This window comes from Ursus maritimus, unplaced genomic scaffold (genome assembly GCF_017311325.1).
Source record: "Ursus maritimus isolate PB19 unplaced genomic scaffold, ASM1731132v1 scaffold_18, whole genome shotgun sequence".
Taxonomy (NCBI): Eukaryota; Metazoa; Chordata; class Mammalia; order Carnivora; family Ursidae; genus Ursus; species Ursus maritimus.
The window spans coordinates 28,396,579-28,416,139 of record NW_024424230.1 but is presented as its reverse complement, the minus strand read 5'-3'; positions in this window follow the sequence as shown (position 1 = coordinate 28,416,139).

Here is a 19,561-nt window from a genome sequence, read left to right as displayed (position 1 = left end):
CTGTTTCTTTTTTGTGGTGAGAACATTTAAGATCTACGTGCTTAGCAATGATGTATATAGCACATAATTATTAACTATGATCACCATGCTGTCTAGTAGACCACCAGAACTTATTCATCTTATCATGGAAGTTTGTATTTTTACCATCTTCCCCAGCCCCAGATAAACGACCATTTTGTTCTCTGTTTTAATGAGCTTGGGAGTATAAAAAGTGTCCAGTTTTGATGTATAAGAAATACTATAAAAACTCTTGCACATGTGAAATACTCGACAGTGGTATTTCTCAGTTATTTAGTAAGTATATTTTTAACTCCATATATCTTTTCCAAAGAAGCTGTTCAGTTTTACATTTCTGCAAGCAATAAATGCTCTACAGTGTTTTTCCATAACATTGTCTACATTTTGTATTTTCAGTCTTTTGAATTTTAGCCATTCTAATGTGTGTATAGCAAAATTTATGATTCCATGATTTTTTCATTTCCCTTTTTAATAATGTTATTGCACATCTCTCTATATATTTATTGAACATCCATTTATCTTGAAATGTTGGTTCAAATCATTTGTTCATGTTAATTGGTGAGAATACTCAATATTGTTATATTATTATGATGGCAGTTTCCCCTAACTGTCCTATAGATTTTATATAATTGCAATCAATACCTCAGCAGGCTTTTTATTTTAAAGCAATGGCAATGTGATTCTAAAATTTATACGGAAATACAAAGAATCTAGAATAACGAAACTATTTTGGAAAATAAATACTTTAAAACACAAAACAATTAGCCCACTTTAAAAATGAACAAAACAGGTGTATCAATATCATTAATATCATTAATAATAAAGGAAATACAAATAAAGACAATAATGAGCTATCACAACTCATACTATGATGGTTAAAATAAAGGCAAAAAGCCCTGATCACACTAAGTGCTTAAGAGTATAGGAATTTTGGAGATGAGACCTTAACAAAGAGTCACATAAAGAGCTACAGAAATCTGCATGATCCAGCATTCAACAACCTAATCATCATATCTGGAATTCAAATAAAAATAAGTAAACTAATGAAACAGCAAAAACATATCTATGATGAGAAAAAATAGTCAATAGAAACAGACTCAGAAATGACACAGAGAATGGAATTAACAGGAACGGATGTTAAAACAGCTATGATAACCCTGATCAATGTAGCTTTTTGTCCCACTCTGGCCACTGTAGTGAGAGGAGATGCTGAATTGTCTACCCACCTGCAATATATGGTATAAGGAACTGCTCCAGGTTCCTGATCAAGAGGAACAAGCAGACATACAGCACCAAACCCAATAATCTGAAGACTCCTGATTCCTTCCACTATTGTGGGCTGATCCACTGCAAAACTGTGGACATGGAACTGGTGACCCCAGCAAAGGTACAGTTGTGTTCAGGAAGGGGAGATCCAGCCTGTGAAAACCTGGACTTCCTAGGAGCAGGCCACCATTAACAAGAATGCGTGGATCACCTTCAGCATCATCAAGCATGTGACCTGCAAGAACAAGTTCTGCCCAGATCTGCACTAGCTGCAGATGGAGCCATGTGCCATCCTTTGCATCCAGAAACCTGTGATGGTGAAAAGGAAAAGCCTGCCCTACCAAGAACTCCTGATCACCTGCCCACAACATCTAAAGAAATAAAGATGTCAACCACCTGAAATAAAATATGATCAATGTCTTGTTCTGTGTTCATATGGGAAATGATACAGATTTAGGAACAGAGCTATCAGGAGGCTAATAATCTTGGTCATGAGGGCATGTTTAAGTCTTTCTGCTTCCCAAGGAACCAGTCTTCTGAAAGTACTCTCAACAATAGTTCATTAACAGTTTATTTAATTTTTTGAGAAACTTCCATCTGTTTTCTATATTGGATAAATGAATTTAGAGTAGATCAACATTGCACAAGTGTTCTCTTTTCTCCATATCCCTGCCAACATTTATCCCTTGTCTTCTTCATGATAGCCATTCTTATCTAAAAAAGCCAAACTCATAGCGACAGAGAATGAAATGAGGGTTACAGGGCCTGTAATGTGAGGAAATTGTGAGGTGGGGGGAGTTGTTAAAGGATACAAACTTGTAACTAAAAGATGAGTAAGCCCTGAGATCTAATGCAGAGTGATTACAGTCAACAATACTGAATTATATACCTCAAAGTTGCTAATAGTCTAGATCTTAAATGTTACCACACATACACAATAATTATAATAGGACATAAGAAATCAAAGAGGAAACAAAAAAGTTACATGGAGAGAAATGAAAATGAAAACATAATGATCCAAAATCTTTGGAATGCAGCAAGAGTTTTTCTAAGAGGGAAATTTATAGCAATACAGGCCTACCTCAAGAAGCAAGAAAAATCTCAAACAACCTAACCTTATACCTAAAGGAGCTATAAAAAGAAGGACAAACAAAATGCAAAATCAGCAGAAGGAAGGAAATAATAAAGACTAGAGCAGAAATAAAATATATAGAAACTAAAAAAAAAAAAAATAGATCAATGAAACCAGGAGCAGGTCTTTCAAAAAGATCAACAAAATTGATAAACCTCTAGCCAGACTCACAGAAAGAGAGAGAGAGTGAGAGAGAGAGAGAGAGAGAGAGAGAGGGTTGGGCGGGGGGGGGGACTCAAACAAAATCACAAATGAAAGAGGAGAAATAACAACTGACACCATGGAAATACAAACAACTGTAATATTATGAAAAATTATATACTAACAAATTTAGAAACCTAGGAGAAATGGTAAATTCCTAGAAACATATAACTTACAAAACTGAAGCAGGAATAAATAAAAAATATGAATAGACCAATTACAAGCAATGAAATTGAATTGGAATTAAAAAAACAAAAAACAAGGGGCGCCTGGGTGGCACAGCGGTTAAGCGTCTGCCTTCGGCTCAGGGCGTGATCCTGGCGTTATGGGATCGAGCCCCACATCAGGCTCCTCTGCTATGAGCCTGCCTCTTCCTCTCCCACTCCCCCTGCTTGTGTTCCCTCTCTCGCTGGCTGTCTCTATCTCTGTCAAATAAATAAAATCTTTAAAAAAAAAAAAAAAAAAACAAAGTCCAGGACCAGACAGTTCACAGGTGAATTTACTGAACTTTTAAAGAAGAGTGAATACCTATTTTTCTCAAACAATTCCAAAAAAAGAAGGGAAACTTCCAAATTAATTCTATGAGGCCAGCATAGAATACTGAAACCAGATAAAGACACCACACACACACAAAAAGAGAACTACAGGCCAATATCTCTGATGAACACAGATGCAGAAATCCTCAACAAAATATTAGCAAACCAAACCCAACAATACATTTACAAAATGATTCACCACAACCAAGTGGAATTTATTCCCAGGATGTAAAGGTGGTTCAGTATTTGCAAGTAAATCAACATGATACATCATATCAATAAGAGAAAGGATAAAAACCGTTTACATGATCATTTCAAGAGATGCAGAAAAAGCATTCAATTAAGTACAATATCCATTCATGATAAAAATCTTCAGCAGAATACATTTAGAGGGAACATACCTCAATATAATAAAGGCCTTATATAAGAAACTCACAGCTATCATCATACTCAATGGGAAAAAAACAGATTTTTTCCTCTAAGGTCAGGAACAACACAAGAATGTCCACTCTCACCGCTTTTATTCAACGTACTACTAGAAGTCTTAGCCACAGCAATTAGACAAGAGAAAGAAATAAAAGCCATCCAAATTTGTAAGGAAGAAGTAAAACTTTCAATATTTGCAGATGACATGATTTAGAAAAGTCTAAAGACTCCACCAAAAACCTACTAGAACTGATCAATCAATCAATGAATTCAGTGAGGTCACTGGTTACAAAATCAATATACAGAAATCTGTTGCATTTCTATACACTAATAATTCTATAATACATTATACACTAATGATGAGAAGCAGAAGGAGAAATTAAGAAAATAATCCCATTTTAAATTTACCAAAAATAATAAAATACTTAGGAATAAATTTAACCAAAGAGGTGAAAGACCCGTACTCTGGAAACTACAAAAAACTGATGAAAGAAATTGAAGACAACACAAACAAATGGAAAAATATTCCATGCTCATGGATTGGAAGAACAAAGATTGTTAGAGTATCTATACTATTCAAAGCAAACTGCAGATTTAATGCAATACCTATCAAGATAGTAACTACATTTTTCACAGAACTAGAACAAACAATCCTAAAATCTGTATGGAACAATAGAAGATCCCAAATAGCAAAAGCAATTTTGAAAAAGAAAAACAAAATCGGAGGTATCACAATTTTAGATGTCAAATTATATTACAAAGTGGTAGTAATCAAAATGGTACAGCACTGGCATAAAAATAGACACATTGATCAATAGAACAGAATAGGGATCCCAGAAATAAACATACAACTATATGGTCAGTTAAATGTTGACAAAGAGCAAGAATGTGCAATAGAAAAAAAGACAGTGTCTTTAACAAATGGTGCTGGGAAAACTGGTCAGCTACATGCAAAAGAATGAAACTGGCCCCCATTCTTATAACACACACACACACACACACACACACACACACACACACACACACACACAAATTCAAAATGAATTAAGCACCTAAATGTGAGACCTGAAACCATAAAAATCCTTGAAGAGCACAAAGGCAGCAATATCTCTGACATTGGCCATAGTGACATTCTTCTAGATATATCTACTGAGGTAAGGGAAACAAAAGCAAAAATAAACTACTAGGACTACATCAAAATGAAAAGCTTCTGTACAGCAAAGGAAAAAAAAAAGTAAAAGACAACCTACCAAATGGAAGAAGATACTTGCAAATGACACATTTGATAAAGAGTCACCAAAATATATAAATATTATACAACTCAATACCCCCAAAAACAAATAATCTAATCAAAAATGAGCAGAAGACATGAACAGACATTTCTCTAAAGAAGACACCCAGATGGCCAACAGACACATGAAAATATGCGCAACATCACTCATCACCAGGGAAATGCAAATCAAAAACCATAATGAGCTATCACCTCACACCGGCCTGAATGGTTAAAATAGGAAACTCAAAACAACTGTTGGCAAGGATGTAAAGAAAAGGCACCCTCATGCACTACGGGTGGGAATGCAAACTAGTGCAGTCACAGTGGAAGACAGTATGGAGGTTCCTCAAAAAATTAAAAATAGAACTAGCCTACGATCCAGGAATTGCACTACTGGGTATTTACCCAAAGAGTATGAAAACACTCATTTGAAGGGAAATATATACACACCCCTATGTTTATTGCAGCATCATTTACAATAGCCAAACTATAGAAGCAGCCCATGTATACATTGATAGATGAATCGATAGAGAAGTTGTAGTGTGTGTGTGTGTGTGTGTGTGTGTGTACACACACACACACACACAGTGGAATGTTATTCAGCCATAAATAAAGAATGAAATCTTGCCATTCACAATGACACAGATGAATCTAGAGAGTATTATGCTAAGTAAAATAAGTCAGAGAAAGACAAATAATGTATGATTGTACTCATGTAAAATTTAAGAAATAAAACAAATGAACAAAAGAAAAAAAAGAAGGACAATCCAAAAAAACAGGCTCTTTACTATAGAGAACAAACTGGTGGTTACCAGAGGGAGGTGGGTGGGGGGAGGATGGGTGAAATAGGTGAAGGGGTTTAAGAGTACATTTATCTTGGGGTGCCTGGGTGGCGCAGTTGTTAAGCGTCTGCCTTCGGCTCAGGGCGTGATCCCAGCGTTCTGGGATCGAGCCCCACATCAGGCTTCTCCGCTAGGAGCCTGCTTCTTCCTCTCCCACTCCCCCTGAGTGTGTTCCCTCTCTCACTGGCTGTCTGGCTCTATGAAAATAAATAAGTAAAAATCTTTAAAAAAAAAAAAAGTACATTTATCTTGATGAACACTGAGTAATATATGGAACTGTGAAATCACTGTATTGTACACCTGACACAAATATAACACTGTATGTTAACTACACTAGAATTAAAATAAAAAACTAAATTAAAAAATAAAAACATAACTTAACCTTCTTATTAAGCAAATAGAATTCTACACCAACTGCTCTGTCTTGTGTAGAACATTTCAGTTTTATTTGTCAGAAATGAAGGACTCTTGGTTGCCTCTGCCTTCCTCCGTGAACCAGATCCCATCAGGTTCACAGCTATAGCCTTTATAGCCGCTTCATATTTGTTTTATTCTGATGCAAGGACAGGTTTATCTCATTTTTAATTTCATCTTTTTATTTTTTTTATATTTTCTATATTTTATCTATTTAGAAAAAAAGAAAGGTGTTATATCACCATCACATCTTGAGCATGAGGAAATGTTTTAAAACTATTCAGTTAGGGGCACCTAACTGAATGGCTCAGTTGGTTAAGCTCAGATTGTTAAGCAGCCAGCTCTTGGTTTGGCTCAGGTCACGTTCTCAGGGTCATAAGATGGAGCCCCATATCGGAATCTGCAATCAGCAGGGAGTCTGCTTGAGATTCTCTCTCTCCCTGTGCCCCTCCCCCTGCTCACACCCTCTCTGTCTCTAAAATGAAATAAAAAATTAAAAAGAAATATATCCAGTTATACAATGCCTGTGTACTGAGACTCTAGCCATTTTTACTAATGAAATCATCTCCAATGTCTTCACCTGTTAATACCTTGTTTTTCATATCAGGATCAAACCTCTTTCATAAACAAAAAACAACAAAAATACTACAATCCTGAGATTTCTTATGCCAGAAACTATCCTCACCTCCTCTAAAATCTCCTCTTTCTGTCACTTATATGGAACTTATTACATTATCATTTGTATTACAGCTGTTTATGTAAGTGACCGTATGTATTTGGTAATATTTGTATCACCCAGAATCATTTGCCTCAAGTCATCCTGTAGTCCTAGTTAAAGAATTATGCCTGGGATGGCAGATCATCAAGTTTTTTTGACAGTATGGATAAAATACTTTTTCTATCACGCAAGCTACAGTATAAGACTTCCACTAGAGTAGGAAGAGTCACGCACAGGGAAAAGAAAACCCACTCTTTCTCATCTGCTCTTTTTGAGGAGAAAAAGGAAAGGAGTGGATGAGATATGAGACCTAATCTTTCCACCAAAGGGATTCAAAGTCCAAGAAGAGGAAAGAGAACATTAGATAGATGGTAAGGATTACAAGAGAATAAAAGTTCTTGCTTTGCTCCCTAACTGGTACTTTGGGGAAAAAAAACCTCCACAATTGGCATCCCTACACCCACATGGAACAGTTCTAGCATAGTTCAAGAGGTTGAAGAAGAATGCCCAGGCTTAGAAGGAGGGATATTGTAGTGTTTAGAGGTTCTATCTATCCTCCTTTGTGGCACCCGTGTGGAACTGAGAGACGAAGGTCATGCCATTAGGTCTAGTCTGGGGAGAAGGGTGTAAGGTTACCCTGCAATCCACATGGAAGTTGTGTTAGTGACATGAGAGTGTCTATAGTACAATTAGAGCTGTGGGAGGATGATATAGCACAGAGTGCTGAACTCAGCTACTGTACCTGCAAGCAGTAGACACAGCAGATGACCCAATGAGGTGAGGGGAAAAAAGATTCCTCCAGAGATAGTAACCTGTACCCATCAAAGGACCAGAAAGCTCCCTTCCTCTCAAAACATTAAAGTTATCTATGTCAAAACCTTGGGGAAAATTTTATTAGAAAAATCAGATCTGCTTTTGAGAAATGATGGCCCCTCTGTCCCACTTTCTTTGCATGTCTTAAATTTTGTCAGTAAATATCTTATGCTTCTCCATGCCTTAATCTAATAAATCATAAATTCCTTGTAGATATGTAATTTATTCCAGTATTACACATACAAGAATACTTAATGGTGCTCAGTAAAGATTTTCCAAATGAACATTAGAAATTGTTACCAACCTTCAATCTTCAACCTGTGAATTATATACTAATATCACACTAATTAATTAGTGATAGGATAAAAGGAAAATTAACTACTGAACATGTTGTATAGGCTACCACTGCCAACTCATTTTCGCACAGCATTTCATTTTATCCTCACAGTAATCCAACAATGCACATATCATTCCTACTTAAATAAAACAACTGATTCCTTACTGCAAGTGGGTGGGATCAAAACAGTTTGACAAACAATTGGTTAATTCATATTTCTAATGTCATGGAGAGCAAGTAGTACAAATAGTGAAATACATGCCTATGTGTACTGAATCTGTAGGCATGTGTCTTCATATTAACATGTCTTCTTATGGTGATTTTCGAGGATTATAGGAAGTGTTGATGTAAATTTGAAAAGATATCTGTACTGCTATGTTTACCACACCATTTTTAAAATAGCCACATTTTGGAAGCAACCAAAGTGTCCATTGATAAATGAATGGATAAAGAAGATGTGATATGAAATGGAATATCACTCAACTATAAAAAAAGAATCAGATCTTGCCATTTGTGACAACGTGGATGGATCTAGAGGTTATTATGCTCAGTGAAATAAGTCAGAAAAAAAAATACCAGTGATTTTACTGATATGTGCAATCTATAAATCAAAAGAAACAGAAACAGAATCATAAATACAGAGAACAAACTGGTGGTTGCCAAAAGGGAGAGAATTGAAGGGAATGGGCAGAATAAGTGAAGGTTATTGACACAAATTTCCAGTTATAAAATAAATAAGTCACAGGAATGGAAAGGATTAGGAACTATAGTCAATAATATTGTAATAATGTTGTTTAATAACAGATAATAACTATACCTATCATGGTGAACATAGAGTAATACATAAAATTGTCAGATCGTGATGTTACATGCCTGAAACTAATATAACATTGTATGTTGACTATATTTTGATTTAAAAATGTCACAAATAAAATGTAGTATATATAAAATGGAATATTTTTCAGCCATATAAAAGGAAATCCTGTCATTTACAGCAACATGGATGGACCCAGAGGCCATACTAAGTAAAAGGAGTCAGACAGAGAAAGACAAACACTGTATGATCTCACCTGTTATGTAGAATCTAAAAAAGCAGAACTCATAGAAGCAGAGAGTAAATTGGTGGTTACCAGGGGCTGGGCAGTGGGGAAAATGAGGAGATGTTGGTCTAAGGGTACAAAATCCCAATTACAAAATGCTCGAATATACAGCATAGTGACTATAGTTAGCAATACTGTATTGTGTACTTGAAATTTGCTAAGAGAATAAATCTTGAATTCTCTACGCACAAAAAGGAAAATTAAGTGAGGTGACAGATATGTTAACTAACTTTATTGTGGAGAAATCATTTCATACAATGCACACGTATATCAAATCACCTTAAGCTTACATGATGTTATATGTCAATTATTTCTTAATAAAGCTAGAAAAAGAAAAAAAAAATGTTGCCATAGAGAATTTGCCACAGTGACTGGCACATTATAAACAACCAAAATTGCTACTCAGATACGTTTTAACATTTTCTTCATTTTCTACTTGTTTAATTTTGACTATTCAAACTTAAGCCGGATGCTAGGCTCCCATCCCCTCAGGTACACATTTCACCACTAGAATGTCTGGATCTTGGGTAGCATCAAAGCCTGGCCTGGAACATAGTCACAAACCTCTGATTTGGCACTTCCTGGCTCTGTGGATGAACAGTGTATCAGGCAAATTGGTGAGGAGGGAAGCCAAGGCTGAGTGAAATGATGAAAGACCTAGGGAAGGAAAGCTAATTTGCAGCTAATTTCTAAAATATTGGCTAGAGATTTGTTCAGCTTCATAGCGACAGTAGAGGGATTCAGGCATCACCAAGTCATTCTTCAGGGACGATTAGAGATTCGTAGAGGCCTTTTTTTTTCTTCCATATTGCTGATAGATTTAAAACTAACTGAATGAGCCAATAAGTATTTGTCTTGTTGACGTTTGTTTCACAAATAGAAAGGACATAGGATCATAGCAAAAAAAAAAAAATTAAGAAACAAAACAAAAAGCTGTGGGTGGGGATCATCCCCATTAGATACTAGTAGGACGGGCAAGAAAACAGGGAAGTTCCCCACTTGCCTGCATACCACTCAACATTGCTATCCATGGGCATCGGGAAACTTATCACCAAGGACAGCCATGGAAGAAAAAGAAAGAAAAAAAGGATAATGATCCACTGAAGCATGAGTGGACAACACCTTTCACAGAGCCTTGCTGTGTGAGAATGTTCAATCCACTGAGAGCCTCTTTCACTCCATCCTTCCCTCTCCTACTATTACTTCCCCCGCCTGCAGACCCATCTATATTCCTTAAGGATCCTAAACGCACAGGGTGAATATTCAAGGTCAGAATTGCATGTGGAGTGGAAAATCTACTTAGCATTGTCTTTATTGGGTCCAGCTTCTCTCATACTCCAGAGCAAACTGGTCTGCTCTTTTTGTGCCCAAATATCTCCTCTCTGAATCTTTTACTCCATTTCAGACATGTCCCTATGATAACACTGCTATCAAAGCTAACACAATCTGTGCATCTTTACCAAGAAACTGCACAGAGCTCTGGGAGGAACTGGAATGTATTTCCAGGCTCGGGGTAAAGAGCCAGCAGAGCACTGGAGAGACAGTTTTGATGACATTGTTTTTCATTTCACAGAGGACGACTCATGTTTCTCTCCTTAAATATACACTCCAAGTCACGAGAGATGGAAGCTGTCTAATTACACCTGATAAAGCCCCCTTAAAAATGGGACTTGGGAAAACATATCATGTAGATTGTAGAGCTGCTCAATTTTACCTGGAACCCAGAGGGAGCTGTGTACTGTTTGGGAGGGACAGAGCGAGGGGCCTTGGGGAGACATGGCAAAATTACTGCCACCATCAAGTGTGAAATAACAGAACACGCACAATTCATATTTAATGCAAACTAGATAACTATACTTTATAAAACATGCAAAAGGAAAACCTCATCTACCATTTTTTTAAAAAGCCACTGATGAAGGCTTTGATAATATACCAAATCCCTTCTTAAATTAAAAAGATTTAATGGGAACATTTTATTTTCTCCAACAGGCTTCTGCTGGCATGAGAACCTGGGAAGCTGAAACAGGGATGTGATCATTATGTCTAAGGCTTTGGTACAGCTCAAATTGCCTCCTCCTTTTTCCCCCTTCAGTTTCACAGACAGGTAATGTTCACTTGAATTTTAAAAAAAGGACCAGACAAATGTGTAGATGCATATGGTTCTTAATTCAAGTCCCAAAGGAATAAAGAGAATTTGGCCTCGTAAATGCTTTCTTCTTCATTTCTCAAAGTTATCCACTCTTTATTTTCGTTGTTTCTATACTCTTCACCAACTCTGTGATAGCTCAGGGCCCAATCTTCTGTTACTCCAATGATGTAGTATGAAATAGAACGCAGAATCTCTTGACTACAGTTTACTAGGGAACCCCTACATGGTAAGAAACTCTTGCACAGGGCACCCGGGTGGCTCAGTCGTTAAGCGTCTGCCTTCGGCTCAGGTCATGATCCCAGCATCCTGGGATCGAGCCCCGCATCGGGCTCCCTGCTCGGCGAGGAGCCTGCTTCTCCTTCTCCAACTCCCCCTGCTTGTGTTCCCTCTCTCACTGTCTCTTGCTGTCAAATAAATAAATAAATTCTTAAAAAAAAAGGGGGGGGGAAGAAACACTTGCACACTGAAGTGGCTTTTCCATTTCTAATAAAAGAAAAGCAGAGCCTGGAGGTCTCAGCTCCTCCAACCTGAGAGAAGTCTCACTCCTGTGGGATGCTGAAACTGTTGAGCTTCAGTTCAGGGCATATCTCTGAGAAACAGAGGCCATACATAGTGATTTACAGTCTCAGTCATGTATTTCCTTCATACTACTTACTCACTGGCTAAATAGTAACCCATATGAAAGTAAACCTAAACCTAGTTGCGGTCATCCTTTATGACAGTATTGTAGCCTGGATTAATTTCTTTGGCCTCATCTAGCTCATTTAACTCTCTAGCTAAATGTCCTAATATCCCCTCAAACTCCATGTTCTAGAAACTTTCGCTTACCCCTCTCATCTTTATTGGTTTTCTTTCTTCTAGATTCCAGTAGTACCTGTCATTTTTATCAGTGGATGTTATCACTCAATTTTTTCTTCTTGTTGCCTGTACAACTAGTTATTTCTTTAAGACAAGGGTTGTTACTTCGATTTCTTTTAATTACTCCCCAAATATGATCTACAGATTATTTGGCAATTGTTTTCCCATGAAAAGCAGCTCAGGAAATTTTCTTCAAAACTAAAATCCAAAGCTGAAGATGGGCACTGCTAGTCCTGAGTGGTGTCCTGAAAAAAGTCTTTAGGAAGTTGTTTCCGGAGCAAGGAGAAATACTGACCTCCGGTCATGAGTGTAGCATCGTATAGATAGCACCCAAAGAGCCCAGTGTAGACTTTTTTACACTGTGTTCCATAGAATTCTTTTTTCACGGAATTATAATTGTTGATACATACAAGGTTTCTGAGATCAAATTAGTTTGGAAAAAGTGAGGTTAAACAAAGTTTAGCACTTATTTTACTGTAGAGCTTGGCAGAATGTTTAATAGGTAAAATGCATGATGAAGTTCCAACAGGGGAAAATTATAGGCAGAGTTCCCAAAAGTATTTCACCATGGAATACTTTTAAAGGAGCTTCATATGAGGCTAGAAATACAGTTTGGAATATTCAACTCTAGATTCACATTTATCCTTAGAAAATTGGGATGTCTAAGTTCAGAGTCAACATTTATGATGTTCATTTACTCATTGTTGTTCAAAGTTCCTTAAAAGTCATTGATACTTTGACATTTTAAAGTTTGATTTTTTAAAAATAATTTTTAGAATCATTTTGAAATGGAATTAGTTATGGACATGTAATTTTCAACTTACCTAGAAGTTATATAGGCAAGTAAATCTGGTTTATTGTACCATGGAAAGATCTTAGAGATTATCTATGTAAAATACTTAACTCCCCACCCCCATCATGGAAGCATGAAGTGTTCATGTTTCTTTCAACCTAGGACAATGTTTAAATACCAGTGTTTTAAGTCATGTATAATAAAATATATTTTAATATAAAAAGAACCCTTCACATCTCCATAACTTATTTAATTTTCCAAGGTTTAGTTCATGCTGAGAATATGCTAGAGCCTGCTTCTAATGCCCTTTTTATTGCTGCTTCTTATCTGTCTGTACATGCCACTAACTTTGGCAATCCCAGTAGGAACTCCCCACCTCTTTTAAGAGAAGGTGACTGAGAGAATGGTACACCTATTTAAAGGCAAGTCGATAGGCTCCAACTTTTTCAAGATTCTGGAAACATAAGAATTCAATAAATCTTATTCACACAGAAGAAAAGAACAATCCTAGAATTCACAGGTTAACAAGAAAGACTAGAATAGATGTAGGTAAGCAGCCTTAAAAATAACATGTATGATTAGAGAGTTATGCAGGACAAAGCAAAAGCATTTATGCAGAGGGATGGGAAAGAAATGGAAAAGAGGCTATTGAAGCCAGGGAAGGCTCCCTGGAGTAGGTGACACCTGAACTGAAAATGAATAGAAGTTACTGCCACAAAGAATGAGAGGGGGGGGGGACTTCCAGGTAGAGTGACAGTAGGTGGCACTGTGCTAGCAGTTTTCATTATACCAAGCTACTGCTATGTAACAGTATTATTAGGTAAGGAACATTACTTTTGTAATATTGTTCATAGTATAAACGCATCTTTTAAAATGTATTTTGGTGACAGATTTTTTTTTACAATGTATCACATCCCTCCCTGAACAAAACTTTAAGGTTTTAGTAGGTGTAGACCATAGTTTTTCTTTCTTTTGAGTCCCTGAGAGTACAGACACAGAACGTGAGTATTTGAAGATGCTCACTAAAAACTGAAATTGCTTAAAATGGAGGTAACAGAAAATACGAAAATTTAAGAAAACAGTTTGAATCTGGAAGGAAAATAGCTGAATTCCATTAAAGAATCATATGATTTGTCTCATTGTCTCTTGGAATCAAGTAATTAGTTAAGTGTGCATGTCCCAGAAGCGAAATATAAGGACCTGAGCACCAGAGCCCTATCTCCTTGTAGCACTGGAAAGTTCACCTTCCTTTGTCATGTGAACTTCACTAGACCTGGACCTGCTCTAGATCACCAGCTACCATGGGAGCTGGCCTCCCAGTGTATGTGATCCCCAGCAACCTGGGAGAGCGAGTCACATGAGCAGTCCGGCACCTTAGAGAAAACAAAGTGAGCACCCAACGCAGGAAGATGGGGTAAAGGAAACCTCCGACCGGCAAGGCACTGTTTCATATTCTTTCTCCAACCCTGAGAGCGCTCCAACCTTTCCATCACCAGGTTCCGATCCACTGGGTTGTAATTGCTTATTTATTTGCCTGCCTCTTATATTAGACTCTAAGCTCAGCAAAGGCAGGGATTTGATCATAACCGCCATCTACTTATCAGCATCAAGCATGACACCTGACTCTTAATAGGCAAGAAATAATAAAAGTGTAAAGAAAAAAAAAAAAAACTCAAAGACTGTGACAGGTCTTTGACCAAGCAAACCCATCTTAATGTACCTTCTCTCATGCATAGGAAGGAAATTATTCAAAGTCTGAGCAGTTACTAAAGAGCTAAAGATCACACCCTCTTAGAGCAAATTTAAGTACAAACAATGAGACCAAACAAAAAGACCTTTTAATTATCATATAGGCAGTAATTCCAGAAACAGGGGAATGTGTTCACCAAATGGGAAATGGGTTGATAGTTTTCATCGTCCAAAGAAATGATATTTTTTTTCCTTACTTCAATGAGGGTCAGCAAGCATTTAACTTTTTTTTTCCCCCTCTGGCTCATTTGTTAATTCTGAATGGCATTCATTGGCGTGAACTTAAAAAGTTAATTACATCCTAATGCCTTGTCATAAACACTAAAATCATAGGCCAAACATGATCTTTTGAGCTCTGCCAGGTGCAATGTGCTTATTTTTTATCGTGGGATTTAATCTTATTATCTAAAATTAGGAAACTGAGATTGGGGCAGGGAAGAAGATTCAATGATGCTTCACAAGAACCAGCCAGAGGTAGAGTAGGAGTGCTGGGCCTGGCAATGGTTTATTCTAATGGCTGAAAGAGCTGTTTAGTTCTCCTACGTCCCAGACTCACACCTCCTTAGAGAGGACAATGACCATGTGCTGAAACACAGATGCTTTAAAGTGTATATTCTGGGAAGCTGGTACTGAGAGTTACGTATAGGATGCTTTTAGAAAGCTCCCTTAGTATCATCACTTGTGGAAGACAGAAGAAAGAATAAGGAAGAAAAAAGAATTAGGAATGAACAGAAGAAAAAAATCAATCTGCAATGTAAGACCACTGATAGCCTTGGCCAGTCCCCTGGAGAGTTGTGGAGCTCTAAGGACACTACGATGGTCCCCTGTTTGGCTGAGGCGACCAAGCCTGTTATGCTCCTACGTTGATCAGACATTGGATGTCGGACACCATCATTTGGAATTTTCATTCCATATTTCATGGACAAGTTGGCTGTCTGCAGCTGAAGTATTCCTGAATGGTCTAAAAATTGATATAGGTTTCCCCCAGGGCACACATCTCCTCTCGCAAAACAAGGTAGAGCCAAAATCCCGTATAACTTAGAGACAATTGGACATCCCTGGGGAAGTAGCAATGCAGGAAAAGAAAGAATACAGGTCCTCTGAGTATCCTTTACAGACACTGGATCAAGAAGGGACAATCTGGTTCAGGTTAGAGTAGGACTTGATGAGAAATAATGGTAAAAATAATAACTATTCTTATTTGCCGGTGTTTTAAAACACATCTAATACACTGTCACACCCACTGCTGCATTTCACCTTGGTGTCAACACTGAAAGTAAATAGGGAAGAAAATATCACCCCTAATACACAAATGAGGAAACTGGGTATCAGAAGGAAAAGTGGCTTTCCTGTGGTCATTTAGTATATTTCGGAACTCAGGAAACAGCTAAGACTTCCAGATTTAAAAGCCCATGAAGACCCTTACTCTCCTCTTAGTTTTAATATAAATGGACTGACTCACTCAGAGATCCCATTCCAGCCAAGGATTTAGCACAGCTGGGTGCAGGGAGGTGCAACTCTTGGGGGAAATAGGATTCCCAATGTCTCTGCTGCAGGCCCCTAAAATTCACATAGCTCAAACTTTCCAACTCTCTTCTCATTTTACCCCTCTAGACCATGGTAAACCAGTTCTGTCCCAACTGGTAATTTTATCATACACCAAAGGATTCTTAAGCAATTTCTAAATTCACAGCCTCACTTTAAAACTAGAAGTTGAGACATCTGGATTCTGTGGTATGACCATGAGCAAAGCACTTCTATACTTGGTGCTCAGTTTCCTGATTCATAGAATAATTTCCTGGTCTAGATGATCTTCCAGACCGAAATGCAGTCTATGAACGTAGAAGTTGCGTGTTATGGCCCTAAAGCAACTCTATGAGGTTGTGAATAATGCTCCACAGGTATTATAGACAACAGTTTCTCTCTTTTCTTCTCTTTTTTTTTTTTCCTGCAATCTTCTGGGTCCCAGCCTCATGTTGCTACTGAAATCACAGCGTTCCTTCTATTAATTCCAACAATTAGAAACTTGCATGCATATTTCAACTTTCCTTTTTATTGGTGCTTTTAGTTTTTTTTAAAAAATGCAAAAAGCAAGTTGAAAGAGTACATTAAAGGAAGTTACTTGGAATCTTGGCTCCCTCGAGTACTCATAAATCTTGATTCTTCAAGGTTGCCTGGGACCAGAGTAATCAGACTTAGGAACCCACACATTTAGAATATAAATTATGGATGCTGCTTTAAGCAGAACTGCTGAGACCATCTAGTCAACAAATTATTTTACAAATAAGGAAACTGAGCTCCAAATATAGGAAGTATGCACTTTGTGCAATCTTTATCCACTGAAAAAAATAATGTGAGTGCAATTTTGAAATCATGCCCTACAAATATAATTCACTTTTAATTACCATCCAGGCAATAATTATGGAAGAGAGAGGTAAGTGATGACACTCATTATAAAGACTCTGCTGTTCTGCTGAATATCTCTATGTCCTCGAACCAATTAGTTAGGTTCTTAGCTGGCCAGAGTATCTGAGAGGGAGAGGAATAACTGCATCACTTACCAAAGGCTCTGGGACTTTCCAAGCTATTGTGCCTTCATCTTCTTCCTCCAGGAGGCAGGAAGTAGGAAGATCTAGACCAGTAAAGGGACCCTGGATAAGAGGTCAATTAACCAGTCTATCCTCATCGGGCTCAGATGATGATAATACAAAGTACTAACTTTCTGGAAGTAGAGACAAAAAGGTGTATACTTTCTCTTCCTAGTGAGCATTCCTATGACTTCAAATTTACCATGTCCCCAGTTCTTATCTTTTTAATTACACTGAGGAAGCGTACCCAAGCTGTTTGACTTCTCCTTGTCCCCATATTTAAGCAAATATACCAGTACCTGAGAGGGGCAGTCATCCCTCCTTCCCATCTCCAACATTCAATTAGTTGTCAAGAGTAGATCCGAGAAGCTAATTTCCATTAAAATAATAATGAATCCAAAAGGTTTCATGTGTTACTCCTCCTCCAGGATTTGTTCCACAGTAGTAAAGAACCTAGGAGGCTAATTCTTTAAACCAAAGTTTTGGTCTCTAAAATTGGACTTTCATCACTGTGACAGCAGGGAAAAACATGTTTTGCCTGGACGAGGTCCACAATGATTCTGTAACTGCCCTGGCTAGGTGCAATTGCACCTACATCATCTGGGCATAAGGCCATGGCTCAAGGAGGGTTTTTAGAAAATTCCAATGTACTTTTCTAATTTGAGCTTTTTTTTTTTTTTTTTGTATTAAAAACACAAAGTTCCTCTAGTCAACATTGATATAAATCTACAAAAAAAGCTGTTAATTCAGTCATTGTGTGCAACCTGGCCAGGCTCTTTACCTTGGGATAATTTGTCTCTGCCTTGAAACCATGGGGTTCAGTGTTTTTCTTTTCATTTACAGTTTCCCTGAAGATATTTATATGTGAAACAAACAAGAGCAAAAATATACTTGAGTTCTTATTTGAACAAAATACTCACAAATTTAGGGCAAAACCCAACATCAAGGCATTTTCTGCCTCCCCCGCCTAACTGTCCATCAAGGCACAAAACCTCGAGCTGAGCAATTGAGTCTTACATTTATATCTACATGACATTTGGGAAAATTGAAGACTGGAAGCTACACATACAAGTAAAACCAGTGATTAGAGACAATGAGATTCAGTCTGAAGAAAAAAACAGTGATATTATTAAAGAGACACTGACGAGTCCTTCAGACCCCAAATATAGACTATACCAAAAAGCTAACAGTTTTAGAATTCATCACAAATGTAAGCGTGGGTTTCTTTTAACATCAATAAAAACATGCTTTCCCTGCAACTGTGCATTATGTCAGAAACATTTGGAACTCACATATTTGAAATATAATTTTAAAATTCTCTTCAAGTATCGTTTTTTTTTTGTTGTTGTTGTTTTTTTTTTTTTTTTTTTTTTACAGGCAGGAAAGCAGAGCCATAGAGAGCAGTGTTTGGAGGCAGATGGACAGTGAGAATTCAACTATCACTAGCTATACGACCTTGACAATTTCTCTGAGTCACAGGATCTACTTCCACAAACAGAGGGGCTCTTTATACCTACACACAAGGTTGTTCTAAGGATTAAATGAGAGATCTCATACCATACCTGACAGATATATGTCTTCAATAAATATAAGCTACTATAATTATTATTGCTTTAACTTAATAGCTATTTTATATCCATACTATGTTAAGAATTGAGCCAAAAAGGAACTGCAACTCTAGGAACTAGGGCTGCAGTAGAAGTTGACATGGGCTGAAAGACTTGAGAAATGTATAATGTCAGGCATGGTTCTAACATGAGGTAAACTCTATGGGCAAGCATGATAAACAAGGCTATGATAATCAGAAAAAGATACCACAGAGAACTGAAAACCCAAGAAGGAATGATTCCACTGAACTAGAGACAGTTCTTCAGACTACTTAGAAGAGGAACATGTCAGATACAGAAACAAGAAGACTTGAGTGGACACCTGTCAGCAGGCATACAGACCACAGAACATGGCTTTGTGATTTCTCAGAAGAATAGTGATTAATCACCTTGTGTGGATTGTTACAGACAAACAGGTGGAAGTAAGACAACAGCATTGACTTGAATTCAACACATAACACAATTCAAGGTAGGGCATGAAAGAACAAGATCAAGATTCATTGTGTTTTAAAATATGTATAGAAGATAAGCATTGTGTAATGGATGAAGGTTTGTAGAAAAGATTCATGGAAGGCTGGATCTTCCATGAGATAATATTTAAATGTGGATGACATTGGGTCCAAGATGGTAATATAGGATGACCCTGAACTCACCTTGTCCCCTGGACATATTGAATCTACACCTCCATATTGAGCAATTCTTCCTGAAGAAGAAATGATGGCTAAATGAATTATAGAGGGA